The sequence below is a fragment of the Misgurnus anguillicaudatus genome, chromosome 7, assembly GCF_027580225.2.
Source record: "Misgurnus anguillicaudatus chromosome 7, ASM2758022v2, whole genome shotgun sequence".
Classification (NCBI taxonomy): Eukaryota; Metazoa; Chordata; class Actinopteri; order Cypriniformes; family Cobitidae; genus Misgurnus; species Misgurnus anguillicaudatus.
The window spans coordinates 46,274-71,340 of record NC_073343.2 but is presented as its reverse complement, the minus strand read 5'-3'; the positions used below and the strand labels follow the sequence as shown (position 1 = coordinate 71,340).

The following is a 25,067-nucleotide window of genomic DNA, read 5'->3' as shown; positions in this document are numbered from 1 at the left end:
GATCCCAAGCATTTGGTATTTGATGCTTTCATCTGTTATACTTAACCTGTCCCGTACCACCGAACTGAGGCACGCACCGAACCATGACTTCTACCGTTACACCCCTAATATTAACCGAATGCTCTCGGCATTCGGCACATATTATGTGTTTAATCAAATAGTTTCGCTTCATCTGCTTAATCTTGCCTCAGGCCATTCAGAAATACCGGTTTGTTGGCAGAATCCATCATAGGGCTTTTACACAGGAAACCCATTCATTTGAATGGCTTGTGCCGCGCAAGGACTGTTTATTGTTGCGTCGATCAAAGCGCAAGCGCAGCAGAGCAGAGGGTTCAAAGTTCCAAATAATTTAACTTTTGGCCTGCGGCCAATTACCCATTACCCATGCGACCAATAAAAACGTGACATCCAAACCAAGCGTGCCGCACAAGCCCTGAAAAGTGAAGCCAAAACGTCTCAATCGCCCCCCAGTGACTGGTACCACTATAGGTCATAAACCCCGCCTCCCCATGTTATTCAATGGGACTTGAGTCCAACTAAACAATTTAATTACACTTCAATGATCTTTTTTCTGAGGCTGTTTTCTGTCATTTACTGTAGTTTTTATCACGCTTATGTAAATTCAAGTGTTTGTTTTTTAAAATAAGTTTGTTTTAAGTTAGTTATTTAATGCTATAAAAATGGTGGCGTCACGTCATGATTGACAGGTTTGATATGTCAGCTCCGTATCGGGACACTGACGGCTTCACTTTTCACCAATAGAAGAGAGCGAACAGGCGTCATCCATCTTTTTTTACAGTCTTTGATCCAAACAAGTGCAAAATGGATAAAAAACGTACTGCGTGTGACGGAATTCCCAGAGCTTTATAATACAAGTTTACGCTTATATAGAGACGTCGAAAGAGAAGCTGTGTTATGGAAACACATATCAATTCAAGTTGGCATGTCAGGTGTGGCTTATATACGCAAAATGGAGAGGGGAAACAGCAGCGTATATATTCCTCCTTCACTATCTAATCCGATTCAAAATACTGTAGTAATTTATAGTAATCCCGCTGAAAGATTTTAAAACTCTGCCTACTTTGGTCTGGCCAGCGTAGCGCAAATCGCTTGGCTGCGCCGAATCCATAGATATGTACACTAGGCTACGGCAGTTCATTGGACCGAATGCATCAAATAGAGCCGCCATCTTGAAACAGGGGAGCCCCTCATCAGCGTCAATGGTGAAACGGAAATAAAAATCACCATAAATTGTCATGAATGCGATTTTCTTGGTTTTCTTTTGGTTCATTTAAACAGTCAGACATGTATTTAGCATTGAGTCCAGAAAAATAATTAAAGTTTTGATATTATAAAAATCTACTTTTTCTAACTATAATGCATAGTGCTAGTAGGCCTATCATCCATACGCAGCACAAAACTCCTGCATCGTCCATGAATTCGGACTACAAGCGGAGATAGCAGCTTTACCTAGCTACTTCCTGTGACAAGACCGCTGTTCTAAGATGGCGTCGGTTTTGACGCATGCTGAATCCAGCAGCAAGCGCAGAGCACGCCGCGTCCTGTGTGGTGGATAAAAACCCTAATTTACAAGAAAACATGTTAGACACACTTAGAGGCCAGTCACACCAAGAGCGATTTAAACGCTTGCAAACGCAAGGCGCGACGCACTGCCTGTTAAAAAAAAAGAGCAGTGCGACGCGGCTTTTCATATTGCTAAGCAACCACAGAGTCAGCTGTCTTGTCAATCAAATATTGAAGTGTGAGCGCTCTTTTGCTGTTAACCGTCATATTAGCAGAAACTTTAAAAAGAGGGCGCTTGCTCTGACCTTATTTGAGGGTGAGAGGTGCACAAACAAGCAGGAGAGAGTGAGCGAGTGGAGTCCGGTTCTTCAAAGCAACTGTAAACTTCCCTCACCACAACATAAGGCCCGCCTCTCCCCTCATTCGATTGGACAATGGAAAGACGAGAATGACGTTGGGCGCTTCTCCGCTCTCAGTGCTCCTTCAAAAACGCGGCAGGCGGCAAAAAAACTCAAGGCACTTGGCGCGCATAAACAGTGCGCAAACGCGCCCTGCCCATAGAATATCATTCAAAAAAGGCGCCTGCAACTTCCATAAACACTTTTGGTGTGATTGGCCCCTTACAGGGTTTTGCATCTGAGCTCTTTTTATACGCATATACATATTTGTTGTTTCAGTGCAGTAAAAAAGCACTAACCAGCTCTTTTTATTTTGGTGAAGCATTTAATTGTTCATATAGACTGTATATAGTGTACCTCAAGTCAACATCATAAAAGCTTTTCTAGTTGCTTTCCAAACATAGCAGAACCCAAACACTCCTCAGCATGATTTTTTTGTCTCACTCTCTCTCAGCAAGCACTGCACATGCGAACTGCAAGTATGTCACCATTAGCAAACTTACACTTGATGTCGTCTCCAATTCACAGTGTCAGATACCTACGAGCCCTACGAGACACTCACGCAGATTTAATCACATCACATATCTCAACATTGATCATTTAATTACCATCAGCCCATATCACTGCAGTGAAAGATCAATCACTGGCACCTTACATAATCCTATCGACCAATCAGCTGATGGAATCCACGAGTCACGTACACACACAACTGACTGGTGACCTGCCTTGAGCTGTCAGTCTCAGTCAAGAAATTCCATAATTTTTCCCAGAATAGCAACAACATTTGGAAGCAATGATGAACGACTTGGTTTCCAGGAGATCAAATTTCCAGGCTCTGTCTAATGTAGAAGAACCAGTGTTCATTCATATGGCTTTTTCCTGTGCTTTGCTACATTAAGGTGACGGAGGTCAGGTTAGGTTCACCTACAGGAAGTGTCCGTACTGCTAATGGTGATGAACGTCTGTCAACAACAGTTAAAAGATCCCGAACTTTGCTCTTTTGCAAAAGAGGAGATTTCAGGTTAAATCTATTCTCTTTGCTAAGACAGCAAAACAACAGCTAGCATTTGAGGTCACAGTCTGTACATTTTGTTTAGGTTAACATTTTTATGAAAAACAGCGATATCTTAAGATATATACAACCACGTATTGTATAACTCATCACAATGTGGTAGTTGCTAATTTAGTTGTTTTGGTTATGTAAATTCCTACTTAAAGAGATCACCCCTAAATGAATAATCTATCAACATTTATTCGCCTTTATGTCATTCCAAACCTGTACTTTAAAACAATGCATAAAACAACTTGTTATGCAAGTCAATTCATCCTACTATTTTAAGTTTATATAACTTTTAAAAACAAGTTAAACTTGATTTGTTAAAGTTACACAAAAATATATGAAGAGTTTGGTCCCAAAACGCCTTTTTTAATTAGTTACCACCAAAATCAGTATTGTATCAGGTCAGTATTAGAAGGTAATTTATTTAATGCAAAATCTGCCATGTTATTCTGTCATCTTTTCTTCCTTTTTCCCAAAACACGATAAACACCACTCCTCCTTCTCTGCAGAATGCAATAAATCCGCTCAACAAATCACAGCGCACCATTCCACGCATTGTAAACAACAATTGCGGCACATGGAATACACACAGAATCCTAGTTTTCCTTATCTACTTTGTACTTCGTGATCAACAAACAAACAAAAACAAAATAATACTTTTGATGGCATTGATAAACCTGTGGTGGTTTTGTGTGGCGAGGAAGAAACGTAAGCCACTCGGGCGACAGAAAAACGACAGCTGTTCTGTCACGACAGCTTCTGTCATACCAACACATTGACCCCAGGGGATCTTATGAAAAACTATCCATTATTTTACTTTCAAGTCAACGAAAATAGAGCAGGACCAAAACATCTTGAAGCTGATCGCTGTCAAACAAGTTCAGCGATGACGTCCCAAGGTTGACAGCGCAATGACAGTGTTGTTAATATGACAAAGTAAGTGTTTGGATTAATGCCATTAATGTTTTTTTTTTAATCAGTGTATACCACTAGTCAACTAAATGAATATAACATGGCAAAGATAAATGCACATTTATATATTAATTCAACAGATTTATAGCATTTTGCAAAAAAAAATAATAATCAGCAATAAATCTTTGAAAATCAGATTATGGATTTGAATTTTTTATGTTATTATTAAAGATGCTATGAGAAAGTTTGTAACAGAAAATAGTTGTTTTCATCTTGTCACTTTCTTGGTATAGAAAACAAGTTTTTACAGAAATAAGTCAAAATGGATTTATTGTGTTTTGGAATCAAACTCTTCATATGTTGATTTGACAAAAATGTCAAATTAGTGCAACACAAAATAAGATATTTTGAGGTTTTGTGTCAATAAAGTGGAAGTCAAAGAGGGCGAATATTGTTTGGCTACCAATGTTCTTCAAAATATCTTCTTTTGGAATGACATTGGGACGACATGAATGTTGGGTGAATGTTGATGTCTTTCTTTGTTCAGTCGAGAAGAAATAATGTTTTTTGAGGAAAACATTGCAGGATTTTTCTCATTTTAATCCACTTTAATAGACACCAACAATTAACGCTTAACTCAACACGTAACAGTTTTTTTCAATGGTGTTTCAAAGTACTATAAACAATCCCAAACAGGCATAAGGGTCTTATCTAGCGAAACGATTGTCATTTTTGACAATAAAAATAAAAAATATGCTCTTTTAAACTACAACTTTTCGTCTAGGTCCGGTCCAGCGCAACCTAACGTAAATGCGTAGTGACGTAGGGAGGTCACGTGTTACATATATAAAACGGACATTTGGGGACCATTGTAAACAATAAACTGACACAAAGACATTAATTAGTATCAGTTGACATACAACAACGTCGGAACGGTCCTCTTTCAACACACTTGTAAACACTGGGGCGGAGTTTCGCGTTCGTCTTCTGTGACCTCTTGATGTCATGACGTATTGCGTGGGGGTCACCTGGCGCATCACGACCAGATCTATATGAGAAATTGTGCTTTAAAAGTGTATATTTGTTATTTTTCTTGTCAAAAATGACAATCGTTTTGCTAGATAAGAAACTTATGCCTCGTTTGGGATTGTTTATAGTCCTTTAAAACTCTATTGAAAAAAACTGTTACGTGTTGAGTTAAGTGTTAATTGTTGGTGTCTATTAAACTCCATTAAAATGAGAAAAATCCTGCAGTGTTTTCCTCAAAAAACATTATTTCTTCTCGACTGAACAAAGAAAGACATCAACATTTTGGATGACATGGTGGTGAGTAAATTATCTGGATTTTTCTTTTAAGAAAATGTTATATTCCTTTAATATACGAACATTGGCAAGCCCTCGAAAATCATTTTGAAATCATTTAGCATGAGTGTTTATCCAAAGCAGCCTGGACATGCTGTCCAAGAATGCTGTGCTCAAGAATTCCATTATGGGACTGAAACCAGCAAACTTCCGGTTAGCCCCCCTGGGTTTTAACCGCTACATCACACCACCCCCAGAGAGGAAGTAATAACTGCATAGACCGACACTCTTAGAAATAAAGGTTCTAAATGTGGTTCTTCAGAATAATACAATCGAAGAGCCATTTTGGTTCCCTAAAGAACCTTTAGCCGCCTTTCCACAGTACACAACACATTCATTTGACTTCCCTATGGAGAGTCTCAAAGGGGGTGCATGGGGTCAAAGTCCTTTTAAGGAAGCCACGTCACTCCGCCGCCATATTTGCAACGCCTCCAAGTCTAAAAGGATTAGTCCATCTTCTTAAAAAAATCCAGATAATCCACCCACCACCGTGTCATCCAAAACGCCGATGTCCCCCCCTGCCCAGTCAAGAAGAAATTATGTTTCTTGAGGAAAACATTGCAGGACTTCTCTCATTTTAATGGACCCCAAGTTTTAATGCAGTTTAAAATTGCAGCTTCAAAGTACCCTAAACGATCCCAAACAAGGCTCAAGGGTCCCATCCAGCGAAACGACCGCCACTTTCTGCAAGAAAAATAAAAAAATATGCATTTTTAAACCACAACCTCGCTTCTTCCTCTGGCTGTGTACGCGCCAGCGCGACCCCACGTAATTATTGCGTAATGACGTCGAAAGGTCACGTGTTACATATATATTAAAACGCACATTGGCGGACCATTTTGAACAATAAACTGACACAAAGACAGTAATTAGTATCATTCCACATACAACAACGTCGAAGCGGTCCTCTTTCACCACACTTGTAAACACTGGGGCGTAGTTTCGCATACGTCATCCGTGACCTCCTTGACGTGATGACGTATTACTTGAGGTGGGGCTGGCATGTCACAGGACTGGAGATAGACGAGAAATTGTCGTTTCCCTAGATAAGACCCTTATGCCTTGTTTGGGATAGTTTAGAGTCCTTTAAAAACTGCAATTTTACACTGCATTAAAACTGTTAAGTGTTGGGGTCCATTAAAGTCCATTAAAGTCCATTAAAATGAAACAAATCCTGGAATGTTTTCCTCAAAAAACATAATTGATGACTGAACAAAGAAAAACATCAACGTTTTGGATGACATGGCGGCGAGTAAACCATCTGGACCCTTTCTTAAAGAAAATTGACCAATCCTCCAAGAACGAGACAAACAATATCTGTTGATTCTGCGCTTGTGCCAAGTCCATCTCCCAGAGGGTTCAGATTGACGATTGGTTCTATTCACTGAGTGGCCATTCTGACTGTTGCGATCTCCCCCATTCATATCAAAACCAGGGACGTATCTTGTTAATATTGGGGTCTATCTGCGAATGCTTAACAAAATTGAACTTTGAACTTGTGCAACTACACCGCATGCGACACGCAAACCGGAAGTGATGTAGTTCAGTGTACACCAATCAAAACACTGTGTGCGAGGTGAAAACTACATGTATTATCTAATTTTGTTTCACTTTATCAGTCACATCTGAATGCTTTAAAAACAACTGATTATTGTTAAGTAATAAATTAGACTTCCGTCTCCTCCTGCCACCATAACATTGTCTTTAATTACACACCACAACACATCTAAACACCAACAGCGTGACACTGGAATCTCCTCAGCATGCAAGGCATTCGATAAGATGAAGAAATAAGAAACAGTGAAGGCGTAAGGTGTGGATTGTTGCTCGTCACCCTATCATCCATGCAATCTCACACACCCTTGGACTGTCAAGAAGATGACAGGTGTGGAAAGTGGGTGTGCCCGATGACAGGACATACACCACATTGACCCACAGGCTTATTGTTTCTAACATGACTGCAGATTATCTGGGAAGGGCTATTTCATCACCCACCACTGACCTTTACCCAGATTATGTCAAGAGAGTCCCCGTGCTCTTTTCCACACATTGTTACAAAGTGAAGAAATAACAACTTTCCCTTTGGCCGAAATCCGCTTACGGCCGAATGAATAAAGCCTGGCTTGAATAAATCCCAAAGCCGATGGAAAGTTACCCTACGGTTTGAAGGTTGCGCTTGGAAAGGCGAGCAAAAATCACTCATCTCATTTACACAAGAGTCGTATCAACACACCCACTCATTACTCAGCAAAAACCTCTTATGTGGCCATAAAGGAAGGGATATCCTGTTTCCTCAAAGCAGAAGGCAGAAAGTCCCTGTCCAAACAGACCATTTAAAATTCTAATAGAAATGCCAGAGACCACTGTAAGCGCTCGAAAAGAACGGGAGATTTATATGGACGCCCTACAAAGCAACCTGTCCAACTCTGACACAGTGTCCCCTTTATTTGGTAAAATCCTAATTTAATGCACTGCAGTTCAAAAGGAATAAATTACGCTATTTTTCTCCTCTATTAGCTGATGGTCAAAGGCTAGGTCAACTATTTTATACAGTAGACAACATTGTCTGTGTTTTGGCTTCACGTAGGAAAGATTTCCTCATCTTGGGCGTGTCGCACGCAGGCGGATGAACCCAAGGTGTGAGAACTCCAAACCTCACCCTTTCGAAACGACGGTGATTTATTTCCACTTAAACATACAGCTGCATAGGACGACCAGAAAAGCCAGCGTTGTCAACCGCATTTAGCCGTTTTTGGTACTGCGGTTATGTCGGACAATTTATGGCAGCTAGCATTCGGAAATAATTAAGCCAGACGTCTACCGCAACTATTATCCGGCTCATCAAATACTGCTAGAAATGAATAAATAGAACATAAAAAAGAGAGAGTTCATCTAAAAATGTTATCATTTACTCACCCACATGTTGTTACAAACCCAAATGACTTTATGTTTCTTCCGTGGAAAACAAAGGGCAGATTGTTGTCGACTCTCAGACAATCGTCACCTTTCATTGCAGCTTTTTTCCATACAGTGAAAGTAAATGCGATCTGAAGCTTTCAGACAGTCACACGGGCGAGCAAATAATAAACAGAACTACATTTCAGGATGAACTATCCCTTAAAATACTACAAGAAGCGAATTAAGGAAATATCTGGCAACAGTGGCACAAACTGTTGTTCTTTTGTCCGTAGTCTATGGGACGCAGCTGAGAGCGCTGTGGCCTTTCTTCCACGCCGCAGGATAATGTAGTCAGTTTTCCCCACCATTAGTGTCTAATGTGCACCCCAAAGGGCCTCTAGCAGTTGCCAAACCGAAGCAGCATACTTGTTCACCCTGGTAACTGAAAGGGTAATAAAATTCCCCCCGAGAATTACACTGCCACTGGCTACTACTAAACACCCACCACATGTGCTGGCACCAACGCAGAGCCAATTAGAGACCTTCAGACTTGATTGCATTTTCAGTCTTTGCTGTCTAGTAGGGGCCGTGCATTTCCACTTAAGCAAAAGCCAAATTTGCACACGTTTCATGGCCCACTGAAATTTTTAGTTAGCATTGGCAACTTACAGACATTCCCTTCTGCTAAGCTAGCTACTCTCGTACACAGTATTCCCTGACATCTTTGTTTCGCTACACGAACGTATTCATTGTCTGTCTGTCTTCCTGGCGTAAAAGAGTTCAAGGTTATTTCATAAGCTGTAGATGTAGATTCAAGGACAATGGCCATCAACACCCACCATCTCCATCTGCTGAATCCATCACTTAACTTTGATTAAAACCTAAACCATGTGAAAGCACTTCTAAAATTGGCTTCTGGAAGATATGATTTGGGTTTAGACCACAATGCACCATGCTTAACCTTCGGCCTTGATGAAAATCTGCCTCTGTGAAAGTTTACTAATTTGTGCTACTGAAAAAGAGCTGAATACAAAAGCGAGACGCCAAGTAGGACCAAAAAAGTCTGTGGACGTGAAGGTGGTAAGGGTATAATGGTACATGTATTTGTACCCAACTGTTTTGGTACAGGATGTCCGGTTCGGTGCACGTGTAAGCTAACTGAATGCGATCTTTAACAGTAGTTAAAGGAATAGTCTACCCTTTTGCCATATTAAACTATATTATCACCTCAACCTAGACGAATTAATACATACCTATCTTTTTTCTATGTGTTAGCATTTAGCCTAGCCCCATTCCTTCCTATGGTACCAAAAAAGAGTTTTATTTTGTGGCACCATACTTACTGGTATAACTCCTCATGTAACAGTCTTTAAATAGGGAAAACACGGAAGTGTTTGGTGGCTTCCCTGTTTGGTACCATAGGAATGAATGGGTCTAGGCTAAATGCTAACACATTCAGGACGCGCTGTACAGTGCACACATTGAAAAAGATAGATATGTATTAATTTGTTGAAGTAATAACATAGTTTAATGGGCAAAAGGGTAGACTATTCCTTTAACAGTAGGCTTGATTTACATGTGTAACATCATTCAAATCCGAAATCACACACGAACATATTAAGGGCCTGTTTACACGAGAACGGTCGAGGATGAAAACGTAAAAATATTTTATCGGATGTGCCTTTCGTTTAAGGCAACAGGGGCTTAAAAACGCAAAAAAGTGAAACCATCCTCCAGAGTGGAAATCTTAAAAACTAGGTACCGTCGCGTTCCTGTCTAAAGGGTAAAAACGCAAAAGTCTGCTCATGGCGGTTCTCGTCGCGTACGCGTTTACGTCACAGGCATGCGCCAGGTCAGGACAATAACAAACAAAATGTCGAATTATTTCTATACGTCAGACCTTCAGGTTGCCATAGCAGCTCTGATAAATATACAAGAGTCTTTTCAGCACTTGTACGAAATATTCACAGCTAGTATTACTTATCAGAGAAGGCGCATTAATAGCCTCCATCAAATTGTTGATGCGCCAATTCGTCAGAGGCAAACCAGACGGCTTTGGACGAGACCTGGGAGAACAAGGAAGGTGGTTGTACGCAGGCATGTTGTTGTGTGTGTCAGTGCTTCACATTGCCACCTAGCTGCCTGGAGTGCATACTACAATGAATATCACACACTTTTGCGTCACCATATGCATGCAGATTTCCCCCTCAAAACGCGCTCATATAAATGGGGAATAAAAAGTGATAACGCAATGCCACTTTTGAGTTTTCTTTTCAGATCGTTTCCGTGTAAATGTAGCCTGAGTGGCGGAAAGCAAGTTTGTGTAGCAAAACCGCTAAAGGCGAACACATTTTTCAGTCCTCTGCGCTAGTTTTCTACTGCTTTTCTATGTAAACATACACAAGACCGACGTGTTTGACTTTTAAAATCTCTTTTAAATATGAAGACTTTTTTTCTATATGCGAAATGTTGATGTTTACCAATTTTGATAATAAACGGCAAATAATTTTACGTTTTGCATTTCTTCCCCCTAAATGTACCCAAACCTTAAAAACCGAGGTAAACAGTGAATTTTGTGTACCATTACACCCCTAAAATGTGGTGTGTCCATGGGTATTCAAAATGTTATAGGTTCAAATCCCTAGGTTGACCTAAATTACAATCACTTTGGCATTGAGCAAGGCAGGTTGCATCACAGATTATTTTACAGAATAGTATGAGATATTACATTTCCTAAGAAGTCATATAATCTTATGTTTATTATTTTAGAAGCTTCCAAATTAATTCATGGCAACAAACAGGGCAATGATCCCAAATTTAGACTCAGCAAAAGCCACACAGAAGTTTTTGTAAATAGAGTGCTTTGGAACAGATATCCAAAGCCATTACAGGATATCTAAACTGGCACCTTTCCACCAAGTGGCAAGATCAAAGTCTACTTAGGCTTACCTGCTTAGCAAGCACAGCAAGGAACCTTTATGAACACAAGTCAAACAGAACATCAAGAAAGAAAAACACTTCAAAAGGCAGACATTTAGGTTATCTTCATTAAGGAATGTCACCCTGGCTCTTTCGTCAGGTGTGTGTTGCAACAGGACACCTTGGGTCGAGGCAACAACACTACAGAAACCTGCAGATTAACGGACATCAATTTTAACTTTGCTTGTTCTTTCTTTTGCAATGCTTGACAAGGCACTGGAGTGCCAAGCAAAGACTGTTATATGAAAAACATGAGATCAGAGAGTTGTCTGAACTTTATCCAGGAGAAACTGACAAATTTAAACTGCTACACTGGGCTTTTGTTCCACTACACTGGGCAGTGTCGGGATTGGCCTCCCAGTCCTCCTCATTTATTTGATGCACACAAACCCTGAGGCTTACATTCACACTGACCGCTTCTACAGGCTTGTACAATACAAGTAATGGGTCACACATCACTTAATAAAGAGGCCAACACTAGTACTAAAAGCATGATATTACCAGATAAGGTTGCACGATATTGGAAAAATTTCGCTTGGCTGTACGATATGCGGTACAATAATGAAGTGTAATGAATACAATTAAAAGTTTGTTAAATCTATTAAAATAATAATAATAACATTTTAAAACTGAAAAAAAACAACATACATGATTCTTTACTGATGAATGTAACTTTTTGAAGTATTAAAAATATTTAGTTATTCACGCGATTTCGGTATATCTTGCAGCCCTTTTACCAGATCACAAGACAAACAAACTGCAGGTTTCTTTATAATAAAGTCTGATCGTATTGAAATCGAATTTAAAGGTAGGGTAACAGATTTGATCCTGAAACATTTTTTGTTATGCTGGTTAAAAGTCTCCTTACATCCTGATAGCAATCACTGTGTTAAGTTGTTTAAATGTATTTGTAGAAATTTATGTCATCTGTGAAAGGCGTAGGACCAAAAAATGTTCAACAAATCATAGATTTCGGTCCGAACGGATGTTTCCATTTTTGTCCCTCATACGTAAGCATAATTTGAATGCCCACCGCGCAGCGAGTCCACGCAGACACCATACGTCATCGGCGCGTTCACGTGCGCTCACCTCCTGTCTGTAAACAGTGAGAACAGCAAACTTTTCTGCTAAATTGACAACCTACACAGGAGGCACAAAACTAAAGGCATCTTTTATAACAACAACAGCAAAAACTGCCTGGATCAGCAAGAGCAAAAACCCAAATGAGCATCGGTAACTTTACTGCTTTACCACGAGATGCAAACAGCTGCAGGACGCAAAGGGTCTGAAAGAGTCGTTGCACAGTTTATTTTGGTAAGGTAGGTACGCGATATGTTTGTATTGAGATGGATTCAGATATTCTACTTTGATGAAACATTGTGTTGCTTATGAAATTTGTGTTCGTTTACGGATTAGCGTAACGATATAGTTACTACGTCTACACAACCGAACGTGTGCTTAAACTAATTCTGATGTAAACCAGTTGTTTGGTTATTTTGGCAGTGTTATTCGACTTTGTACTGCAAAGTTGTCTCACTGCTGAATGAGACATGAGATGTGACCGTCTGATCTGTGCGTGTTCATGTGTTTTGGAAGAGGCGTGACTTTGGATGGCGGTTTGACTTGAGGGTGGGATCGGGATTTCATTGCTAGGCGGCTACCGTTAGCATTTTACAAAATGTGTTACCCTATAATGATAAAGGTTTAAGGGTGGAATCATTATCATCAGACAAGTTTGGTTCATTCGCTCTTAAAATAAATGGTACAAAAGCTGTCACTGGGATGATATCCTTTAAAATGTTCATTTAACTTTGAATAAAATGTTGCCAGTAAATAACATAAATTTAAATCTACAATAAGTTACCAGCAACCAGCTGCAAGTAACACTGTAATTTCTACTGATTTTTTACAGTCATTTACCAATTCTCACTATTATAATTATAATCTCATATACTATACAGGGACTCATTACTGTAAACTCACTAGTAAACAATTACTCTAATTAAACAGTAATGTGGCATATACATATTTAAATTATACATAATATAAAAATTCATAAAGAAAAAAAAACAATTTTCGTAGAAAGCACAAAGGTCTTTTGGGGGGGTGGGTTTGGGGTCCACCTAGATGTAATCTTAAAGGGGTCATGGTGTAAAATTTTACTTTTCCCCATGTTTTAGTGCTATAATTGGGTCCCAAGTGCTTAGAAAACATGAAAAATATCAACCCAGTAACTTTGTTTGGGTAAGCCATTTTCTGCAAGCATGTGAAAAATTATTTTTTCGCCTGTTTTTTGAGGTAGGTAGGTAGCAAGGTCAATTGCAGTAATACTTAATCTGCACTATCCAACCATGACACTGCCATTTAGTGCAGAGAGAACAAGATAATAAAAATAATTGACAGCACAATTGAGTTTCAATTGTGCAAACCACCATCATTGTGATCAGTGTTTGCATCTCATACGCTCATTTGCATTTTAAAAGGACACACCCAAAAACGGCACACTTTTACACAGACCTATACAGTAGCAATTTTAACATGCTATAATTAATTATCTGTGGGGTATTTTGAGCTAAAACTTCACATATGCATTCTGGGGACACCAAATACTTATCATATCTCACAATATGACCCCTTTAACAGGTTTGTAATAATCACCTAAACTATGGCAAACAAGCCTAAATAAGAGTATTACTTCAGACATTACGACTAACATTATTCACAAAAGAACGCTTTAAGTATTGTTAATACTACTCTTTTCTATACAGTGAAAATGAATGGGGGCTGAGGCTGTCTGTCACTAACTTTATGCCTTAAGTTCTGTTTCACAGAAGTATGAATTGGTTTGAAACAACATAAAGACAAGTAAATGACAGATTTTTGTTTCGGTTGAACTATACAGTATGCCACCGAGCAGGTATGCTTCTTCTGTGGCATTTACTAGAGGCCCTTTGAGGTGCACATAACAGTGGGAAAAACTGTCTACATTATTCTGCGGCGTGAAAAAAAAGGCTGCGGAGCTTTCAGCTGCATCCCATAACGAACAAAAGAACAACAGTTTGTGTCACCGCTGCCAGACCTTTTTTTAATTCACTTCTTGTAGTATTTCAAGAGATAGTTTATCCTGAAATGTACTTCTTACATTATCAGCTAAGCCTCCGAACCTGTGTGACTTTCTGAAAGTCTCAGTCACCATTCACTTCCACTGGAAAAAAGCTGCAATGAAAGCAAATGGAATCACATAAACCACCCTAAAGTTACTCAAACAGGCCAAAATAAGTTTTTCACCCAATACAACTTACATTTTTTACAACAGGGTGGTTTAAGGATGTTAACTGGGTGATTCTCACGAAATTAGACTCATGAGGTGTCATGAAACATTTTAATAAAAAAGTAAATGCTATCAAAATAAGAAGCATCCAGTTACAAACATCTCTTTGCGTACTATTTTGCACATGATTTCAAATGACATCATAAAAACCAATTTTGTTGTTTTTCTACATTTAAAGGGAAATTTTTCATTACCGCAATGTGTCCATGACTGGATTTGAGTTCTTTGACATGGAAATATTTATAATTAAAAAATCTAAAAAAAAAAAGCTTCAGTGCATGTTATACTATAAACATTTACAGTAAAGAAACATGTGATATTTGGTCATTATTGGTAAATGTAAAGACAATAATAAGGAATAAAAATGTGTCCAAGAAAACATTTCTCATCCTCTGCAACAATTTTCAATCATTCTTTAAGCCCTCAAGGAACTAACATTTTCCAAAAAAAAAATAGTTGGAAGTGACATAATTGACTGTGACACTCAAGATGGCTACCAGGTAAGCAGTTCTTATTTTTTCTCTCCAGATAAAAGTTAAAATTTTGTTTGTAGTACCTGGACAACTTTTTAGTTCTCATTACAGAAACATGAGTTTGTAAATGCATATATTTAATGTAATATCATGTTGCGGTAATGATAATTTTTGATAATGATCTAAAATTTAAATAATTCTAAAGGAAGGTGTGAATCTTCACTGGTTCCTCGATTCGATTCGATTCCGATTATTAAGTTAACAATTCGATCCAATTCGATGTTACGATGCATCATGATGCATCACGATGCATTGCATCCTTTTTTTATTACTGCACATTGCTACATTTATATTGATGAATGTAAGAAGTCAGATACAGTATGTGAACTCCTTTTTATTTTGTTTTCTTCAAGAAGTATACTAAAGTATACTACTTAATAGGAAACAAGACAAACTTGGTCTGACAAACAATAGCAGCATTTAAAACTAAAACATTAGGAAAAACTAAAAGTGCATAAAACTGTCAATTAAAGCATTATCAACACTTGCATCCTTTAGCAGCTCAGGGTCAAAACGGTTAACGTGGTTTCTGTTGTAATGATACATCGTTTGATGCTAAGCTAGGGCACATCATCAGTGATGTTCCTGATCTCATTGGGTGTTTCGGGTCTTTCGAAACATCAGACACCCTCCTTCAGGTGACCCAGCTGAGGTTGATCAAGCCTCAGCTTGTGCCCTAGCAGCGTTTGTCCACGGATCTGCTCTTTTGATCCAGAGCCACCTCGAAGCCTTCTCTGCAGCCTCTGTACTATTGCAGATAGCCCTTCTTCTTCTCTCACCCGTGATGCCGAGTGCGGTGTAGGCCCTGTAGAGGGACTGCCCTGCAAAGCCTCTGCACCCCACCTCCACAGGTAAGCACCTTGCCTTCCAGCCCTGGTTATGACAGTCGTTTACGAGGCATTCATATTTTGCCCTCTTTCGCTCAAAAGCTTCCTCCATTCGATCTTCCCATGGCACAGTGAGCTCCAACATGACCAGGTTCTTTGTTGCCTCAGATACCAAGACAATGTCAGGTCTCAAGGAGGTATTGACGACATGCTGGGGGAACTTAAGTTGTTTGCACAAGTCCACTTTCATCTGCCAGTCCTGTGCAGTGTTCAGAAGCCCTGATGTTACCCTGGCAGATCTTTCTGGTTTCTCTCCAGCCCTGATGAAGCTGATGGTTAGCTTGGAGTGCTTTGACTTCCCGCGGTTGTTAATAGTAGCCTGGATGCTCTCTGCAATTGTTTTGAGCACCTGGTCATGCCTCCAGCGGTACCGGCCTTCCCCCAAAGCTCTTGGGCAGCAACTCAAGATATGCTCAAGAGTTCCCTTTCTTTGGCACAAGACACATCCTGGTGTATCGATTAGACCCCAGGTGTACAGATTTGATGGGCTGGGGAGGACGTCGTAGACTGCCTGCACCAGGAACTTGATGCGGTGTGGCTCTGACCGCCAAAGTTCAGTCCAAGTGATCTTTCTCTCCACAGCTTGTTCCCATCTAGTCCAGGCACCCTGACGTGCCATTCCCACAGCTTTGCTGGACCTTTCCTCCTCCACCGCAGCCCTCACCTCACCTTGAACTAGCTGTCTCCGCTCCTTTCCTCGAGCCTTGTCCAACCGGGGCACTTGAAAGGTTCCTAGCCCAGCCCTTCCTCTGGCCACTGCTCCCACCAGAACACCATGGCGCAGCCGTGACTCTGCCTGGTCTACTGCTGCCTCTGCCCTCCATTTCCTGCCAGTCTTGACCACTACACCTGCCCCAGAGACTTTAGGGTCCCTAACATACATACTGCAGCACCTCTCTTGCGCGCAAGACCTTGAACTCCTCTTCGATGGATTTTAGAGGGAGCTGCAGCTTGCAGGTGTTTCCGTAAAGGGCTCCTCGGGAGTCCCAGCCATCTCCTTAGGAAGCGACTGACTCTCCTTTCCAGATCTGAGATGGTGGTAATCGGAAACTCATACAGGAGGAGAGGCCACAGTATCCTTGGTAGAATCCCATGTTGGTATACCCATGCCTTAAACTTTCCAGGGAGCCCAGTTTTGTCCACGCTCTTCAGCCACCTCTCCAACTCCTCACAGGTGTTTCTGATGGATGTTGTATCCCTGAGGCTACTGTCGAAAGTCTTTCCCAGGCTTTTAACTGGTTTTTCAGACAGGGTTGGGATTTGAGTTCCCGATATGGTAAAATGAAACTTCTCCACCACCCTGCCCTTCTTCAGCACTAAGGATCTTGATTTAGCTGGCTTGAATGACATCCTGGCCCATTCAATCAGCCTCTCCAGCCCCTTAAGGATCCATCTGGCTCCAGGCACTGACTCCGTTGTAACTCTTAAATTAGTTGTATTGCCTACATATTTTATTTGTGCATGGCAGGCTTTACACACAGCGTGTGTCTTGTCCAGTTCGTGCTTACCAGCATGTTCATAGAAGCCGAAATGAGCCCAGACATTGGCTTTAAAGATACCTGGTGCATTTTTTATCAGTCGTGTCTCACAACCCTCCGCCATTTTTTCTACCACCACATACCTGTACGCGACGAATGACGTCTGCAGGCTATAATCGATTATTGGTTATTACTGCATCGATGCAGAATCGTCCACCTCCGCATCGCGATGCATCGCACAATCGATTAATTGTGATACCCCTATTATTCTTATATGGGCAAAAAAAATGCCTTCAAGAGCTTTTAAAAAAAATCTGATGCTGGACACCTTCGAAAATCACCCTACTGTTTTTAATGCAATGAAATTAAATGGGGACTGAGGCTATTTGTCAATAACTTTTTGAACAAATTGGTTTATACCAACGTAAGAATGAGTAAATGATTGACATTTAAAGTGAACTACTTATTAAAAATACCAAACTGAGGAAAAACATTATTTTACTGTAATAATACAGTACGGCACATATTACAGTAAAATAATTATAAACAGATCTTTCACTTTTGCCATACATAACATGTTTTGGGTGTTACTTGTATACTTTACAATTACAAATTCTAATCATATTATGAGATCAGAAACAGACAAACAGACTACAGCTCTTCTCTCGCTTTCAATTTGTATGCACTGCAAAAGTAAATACACTACGAATACCGCAAACAGACATTTTTCCAGTTTCAAACAGATTTCATCATACGTCACACACACAAGAGGGCCAGAAACTATGAATAAACAACACTTAAAATAACTTGTTAGAAATAAAACCACATTAACTCAAAAGTAGCCCAGAGGAGGGTGGAGGCTTCCGTCTGGTATCGATTGCACTCCGAAAGAAGTCCCTGTATCGCGTCTTGGCATTTCTTTGGCGTTCTCTCCAACTGAGATAGATGTCTCAATGTGACCCCACCTCTGTAATTAAAGACGTCTCCCACATGCCTGATGTTTGCTTCTCTACCGGCCTATCCAATTAGCCAAAACATAAACTCTTGTTGCTGTGCAAGGCTATGCACAAACCCACACCCTTCACGGAAACTGGTATGAACCCTTTTTCGGGTTCACATACAAACTAAGGCATAAGGGACATTATTTGGTAGGGAAGCCTCAGAAGAACAGAGACACAAGAAACACAGGCAGGAATTCTGGGTTATGCTGGCAGGATTTGGCTTTTTGCCCAGCATGTTAAGTACTGGAGGTGTGACTAAACCACGCTGAACAGTGAACGCTCTCGGCGGTGCAACAAATAAATAAGGCCGAGCTGCCATGGATGAGAACAGCAAGCAGCCGCAGATATGATGGAATGCGGCAATAATTTTCAATGTGAACAAACCTGCATTACATCCATGAACGAGCAGCAATTTTAGTCGGATCAGAGACTCCTGCATTAATACTTATGATGTCACTACAAGTCTGTGCTTGTGAGCTTGATCATGTAAGAAGGCTATAACTACTCATTACTGTGATCATTTAAAATGCTCAAGTGCATTGCGTGCAGACATTACCAACAGATGCAATAATTATTCTACTCGGTGCATAAATTATAATGAAAGAGAAAATAATATCATTCCATAGACCTCCGGGTGATAATATATCATTTCATCCAGACCCTTTCATAATCCAAAAACATCAACAATGAGGCACTGCAAGAATCATTTGAAATCCAAGAACAGAATCTCATATATCTTCAAATGTCTCTTATAAAGCCGTGGCATATCATGTTCAAGATCCCATGAGGTTTCTTTTCCTGTCTTGACTCATTTCCTCTTAAAACAGGACGTTTGGGATGGACATACCCTATCTGAAGGGCTTGTCCCTCTTCTAAATAGCCAATAGGCTTTAGTTACAGGAAAGCCATCATCTATAATTTGCTATTGGTATGTAAGTGATGTAAAAGAGGTATTCCCATTCCATAGAGCTTTTTCAGGCCAATGACCCCTTAATGGATAGAGGGGAGGAACAGGGACCCCCAGTATATGTATCAAATTAAGGCTGTATTTATAACACATACTGTACTTTGTAAAAAAAATAGTATTTGGTGTACTACATAACATTTTAATTTAACTGAATAGATTTTATCATGAGAGCATTATTCTTTTCATTCATTGTATTATTAATATATTAACTTTATTGTCCCATCCAAAAATGTTTTTATTTTGGATTCAAACATTATTTGGAGGACCCCCAGTGATCCCACTATGGACCCCAAGGGTCCCTAAATCCCCTGACGATTATCCATGCCATTTCAATGGACAACAATTTGGATATGCCTTTAAGTGCAAGAGTCACAATAGCTACGTTTACATGCAACCCAATTATCCATTTGTAATCATATTTATGGCTGAGATGCTGTGCGTTGGGTGGCGTTGCCAAATCCTCAGACTTTTTTTATCTGCGGGGGATGAAAGGATTTTGTTCATTAGTTATTGGTATTTGAGCTGTGAATATTTATTGGGATGCTTATTGGGTGATTCTCGCGAAATAAGACTTATGAGGTGTCATGAAACATTTTGATAAAAAAGTAAATGCTATCAAAATAAGAAGCATACAGTTACAAACATCTCTTCATGTACTATTTTGCACATGATTTCAAATGACATCATATAAACCAATTTTGTCGTTTTTTCCACATTTAAGGGGAAAATTTTCATTACCGCAACGTGTCCATGACTGGATTTGGGTTCTTTGACATGGAAATATTTATAATTAAAAAATCTAAAAAATAAAAAGCTTCAGTGCATGTTATCCTATCAACATTACAGTAAAGAAACATGTGGTATTTGGTAGGGACGCACCGATACCGATACTGGTATCGGCCTCGATACCATATTTTCTGAAGTACTCGTTAAAAGTCCCCCGATACGGGGGATCGATACCACGGTCTGAGAAATGTCTATGTTTGAGCGGTGTGTAAGGGGTTAATCCCTCCTGTTGTCCAAAGAGGCAGAGTTTACAACAAACTGAAAAAAATACTTGAGTTGCACTGTCACTGCTTAATTTTTTATAATTATTTATTGTGTAATATGTTGCATACAACATGCTTTACATTTTAAATGAATGTTCTTAATTCCAAACTAGTCCCTTGTTTTTTTGTTAAGTTATATGACTAAAGAAAATCGGCAAGTACTGAAATGCAAGTACTCGTACTCGTATTCCAAAAAAGTGGTATTGGTGCATACCTAGTATTTGGTGATCATTGGTAAATGTAAAGACAATAATAAGGAATATAATGTGTCCAAAACCAATTTTCTCATCCTCCACAACAAATTTCAATCATTGTTTAAGCCCTCAAGAAACTAACATTTTCACAAAAATTGTTGGAAGGGACATAATTGACTGTGACACTCAAGATGGCTACCAGGTAAGCAGTTCTTATTTTTTCTCTCCATATAAAAGTTACAATTTTGTTTGTCATAGTCCCTAGACAACTTTTTAGTTCTCATTACCAAAACATGAGTTTGTAAAAGGCATATATTTAATGTAATATCATGTTGCGGTAATGATATTTTTTATAATGATAATCTAAAAAATGTAAGTAATTCTATAGGAAATATTTTTAAATCCTCTAAAAAATAATAGCTATACTAAGTTCAGACCTTAATCTTATATGTGCAAAAAAATTGGCTTCAAGGGCTTTTTAAAAATTCTGATGCTGGACACCTTCTAAGTCTGGATTTCATGAGAATCACCCTTTTGGGCTGGTTTTGAATGTCCATGGGGATGGTTTTGATACGCAAAGCTGGCAACCCTGACTGTGCGCTTGCGCAGACATTCAGTTCAGATTATATAGAATGTACATGTAAACAAACATTTTAATCAGATTGCAATGTTTAGGATGCTGTAACCTTCAATCAGATTAAATTCAGTCGGATTTAGTTCATGTAAACATTGCCATTGTTTCTGGAAGAGGGAAATGTTTAATCTGTATGTTATATGTTAATCCTGTGTACTTGTATAAGCAAACTTTGATAGCATCAAAGGCAGCAGACAAAAACTAAAACAAAAGATACAAAACTCCACTGATTATCTGGCCCTTGAGGCGAAATGTTGAATAAATGCTTCCTTGTAAGTCACTTTAGATAAAAGCATTTGCTAAATGAATATATGTAAAATCAATATTTTGTAAGCTTTTATTTTTAAAGAGTACCATCACACCAACATCAAAAGCATCAGTGTCAACTTTAGTAAGAAAAATACAACATATAAGCAAACACAACTATTCAAATTCTATCAATCTGTTTTCATTTTCTTGGTTATCAACGATGACTAAACTGTATTGCACTTCATTTGCATATTTATGAGCAACACGTTTTACATAATTTTATCTGTGGCCTACTTAGAGCATCACCTTCAAACAACATTTCATTACCAAAACATCTCACAGCAAAAGCAAGCACTTTTTCCACATCGACGAACATTTCTAGCGGTGTTGCATGAAAAAAACTACTGCTTGGGTCTGCATGAAAAAACAGACCCTCTTTACATGGTTAATGAATAACTTTTTGTCCTTCCAAAGGTGTGACAAAACGTTTCAGGCAAAACAGCGTCAGATACTGTCAAAACTGAAAACAAATGGATTTGATTTCATATGAAATAGTTTCATATGACAACATTGTATTAAACTGTCACGAGATGGAAAACAAACTATGTAGAAACAGTAAATAAAGTACATGTAACTTCACCAAAACAACGAAATGTGTTTCAATGCGAATATATTCCAATACAATTATGTTTCAATACGTTGTTTGCGATTAAACGACAAACAAACGTGTCTTATAAATAAGAAGAAAACCTGATGCACGGATTTTGAAGGTAACGTTATCTCAAATGACCCACCCAAGCCAAACCGCTTTAAAAAAATAAAGTATAAACGCGGTTTAATTTGCGTCTATTCGTTTTCTCTACGTGACTTCGAGCTGTCAGTACGCGATAAGATTGAAAACTTACCTTGTAAACAGTCCCATCTTCCCCGCAGACCCTCTGTGCTCGTGTGCGGTCTCATTCCCCTTTAAAACAATACAGCGCGAGCAGACAGGACTGGGTGATGTCATCTCTTTAGGCTGTAGACTTGACGTGAGTGCGCATGCGCGAACTTTGAAAGCGCAGGGACGTCTGGGAAATGTAGTGCTGCTGAGACGAACGCTGAGGAAAAACGCAATGGAATCTTTTTTTTATGTTTTGAACAAGAAATACAAAAAATAATTTATAACTAGAAGAATTACAAAAGAATTAGAGATCACACTCAATTTACATACATATTTTGTACATATTAAAAAAATTATAATAAATAAATAAATCAAAATACAACAAATCAAAATACTCTAATAAGGTACATAAATATCTTGCTTTGGGACTTTTCCTCCCTTTAAACGTCTCCAAATATATTACAAATTCTTTAAAAACCACAAAACATGGGGGAGTTTTACAAAATTTACATTTATGACTGTAAAATTTTAACAGCATCATCAAATTATTTACAAAATAAGATATCTTTTTATGCTTAATTAACAAGCCAAGCTTGACAATTTTCCATGATAAGTTCAGTCTTACAGGTAATCTTCCCCAACATTAAATCTTACTCTCATAAAATTATTTTGCAGGATAAATGTGATTCATAATTGTAAAGTGCACCTCTTTACATTAAGGGTTGAAAGGACATGTAAAAAAAATAGTTCTAATTTTAGACACTTATTTTTAATCAAAATGACAAAATATATAAAATATTTTTACTAGTCCTGGAAAACAATGTTGCAAAAAGCAATGGGATCTCCTGTTGTTGCATTGTATAACACAGGGGTCTCCAACCTTTTTATGAGCAAGGGCTACCACAATGGATAAAACAATCTGGAGGGCTACTTTTTGATATAGTCTACTTAAAACTTTTTGTTTTACTTGTTTATTTTATTTTATTTGTTTATATGTTTTAGTATTGTTTAAAATTTTAACATACGTAAACCAAGCCAAGCTAATATAAAAAAATATGTAATGAATAAATAATACAGTTGAGACTATTAATAGAATGTGCTTTGGCGGGCACCTCACAGACTCTGTGCGGGCTACCTGGTGCCCGCGGGCACCACGTTGGTGACCCCTGGTATAACACATTATAACCCAAATTGTATTATTTTAAAGATAAACAATTTAAAAAGGACATTGTTAGGTTTAATGAGAAAAAAATATATAAATATATAAATATATATATTTCATGTTTTCTCAAAACATGTTTATTATTATGTTATTATGTTTTTATTGTGTATTATTGTGCTACTTAGCTGTATATTTTTAGTTATGATTATGAAGGCTTAAGTTAAAACAAACCAACTGCAGTTTGAAAGAAATTATTTGGAATGCATAAAAACAAGATTTTCAAACCCAACTCTTGTATAGACATTAATTAAACCGTTATAAACTATTTAAACACTTGTCAAATGTTGGTTTGGCCTGTTAATGTTATTGTTGGTCCGCTAGGACACCTGTGTAAACATTAAAGATATTGACTACCTACAGTTGTACAGTCAAGTGACCTTGGGACCAGTTGGTGTTGTAATGTGAGGTGTGGGGGGTCAAAATTAGGTACAGTAAAATAACAAAAAGCTTATGAATGTGAATAATTAAGTACTGATTGAATAATAACAATGAACTCTGTTTTGAATTCTTTTATTGTCTCTCACATTGAAAAATATGTATTGTAGCATGGTCACCAGAATGCAAGGTTTTATCATGAACTAGTATAAAATAACAACACATTAATGTTCCAATATATTTCATGAGGTGCAGGGTGTGCCATTCAACCTAAAAGTAATATGGGGCTGAGATCCATAGGATTTATTATTAAGGCAAATGCAGGCCACAGACAGACTTACAGAGGATTATGTGAATGATTGTACATGGTGGGCTGTCTGGTGGAATTACAGGCATGGCAACAGCTGGTGATGCAGATTGTGCCATGGCATGGGGCTACAATAACCCAGAATCAAATTTTCAAAACCACATTAGCACAAATATTGCTTGCACGCCCTCATAGGAGTTAATGTCAGGACTGGAGTTCTTAACTCATTCTTCATTGGTTTACTTTAGAGACCCATATTTTACAATGGACATAAAATAAAATGTCCTCAAAATTAAATACGGAAATGTATCTACCATAAGTAACCACAAATATGCATAAGTATTGAATGCTTGTTTTTAATGTGTCTCATGTGACCCATGGAAACCTATAGCTACACTGTAGTCGTTTTTTTCTTTTTTTTTTTTTTTTGCATAAAATCATCCAACATAAAGAACAAGTATATTATCTTTAATATTGAGTGAGTAATGTCAAAGATTGTTTGTGTCTTTTTTCTATTTTTACTTGCACAGGTTTTTTTTTGATATTTAGGACATGACACGCATGTCTACGTTGGTGTCTGTCTAATTTGGTTCCTGTTTCTGTCTTTAGTCGCTATCTTGCTTTCAGCTATTTTGGCAACGAATCTTTAGTATGAAAATGTACTGAGGCATGGCTTTAAACATGCCTTGTTCTGCTGGCAGTCTGTAAAGGCCTCTTCAGAAGCCAAAGCCTTTCACTTCAGTTTAAAGTCAGTGTACCTGACTGTAGCCGTCATGGTTGGAAGGAAAGTCTGTTTAATGTAAAGCGAGGACAGCACGAGAGAC

General features: G+C 38.6%; 1 protein-coding gene across 2 annotated transcripts in view; it reads right to left on the bottom strand.

Annotated features, from left to right (window-relative positions):
• The window catches only part of daam1a (dishevelled associated activator of morphogenesis 1a), an 88,759-nt gene extending 66,239 nt beyond the window's left edge, over nucleotides 1-22,520 (bottom strand). For both annotated transcript variants that reach the window (XM_055171803.2, XM_055171805.2), the window contains exon 1: nucleotides 22,362-22,520. The gene's annotated coding sequence lies outside the window, so the exon portion shown is untranslated. The remainder of the gene's footprint in view (nucleotides 1-22,361) is intronic.
• Between the last annotated feature and the right edge of the window lie 2,547 nt (nucleotides 22,521-25,067).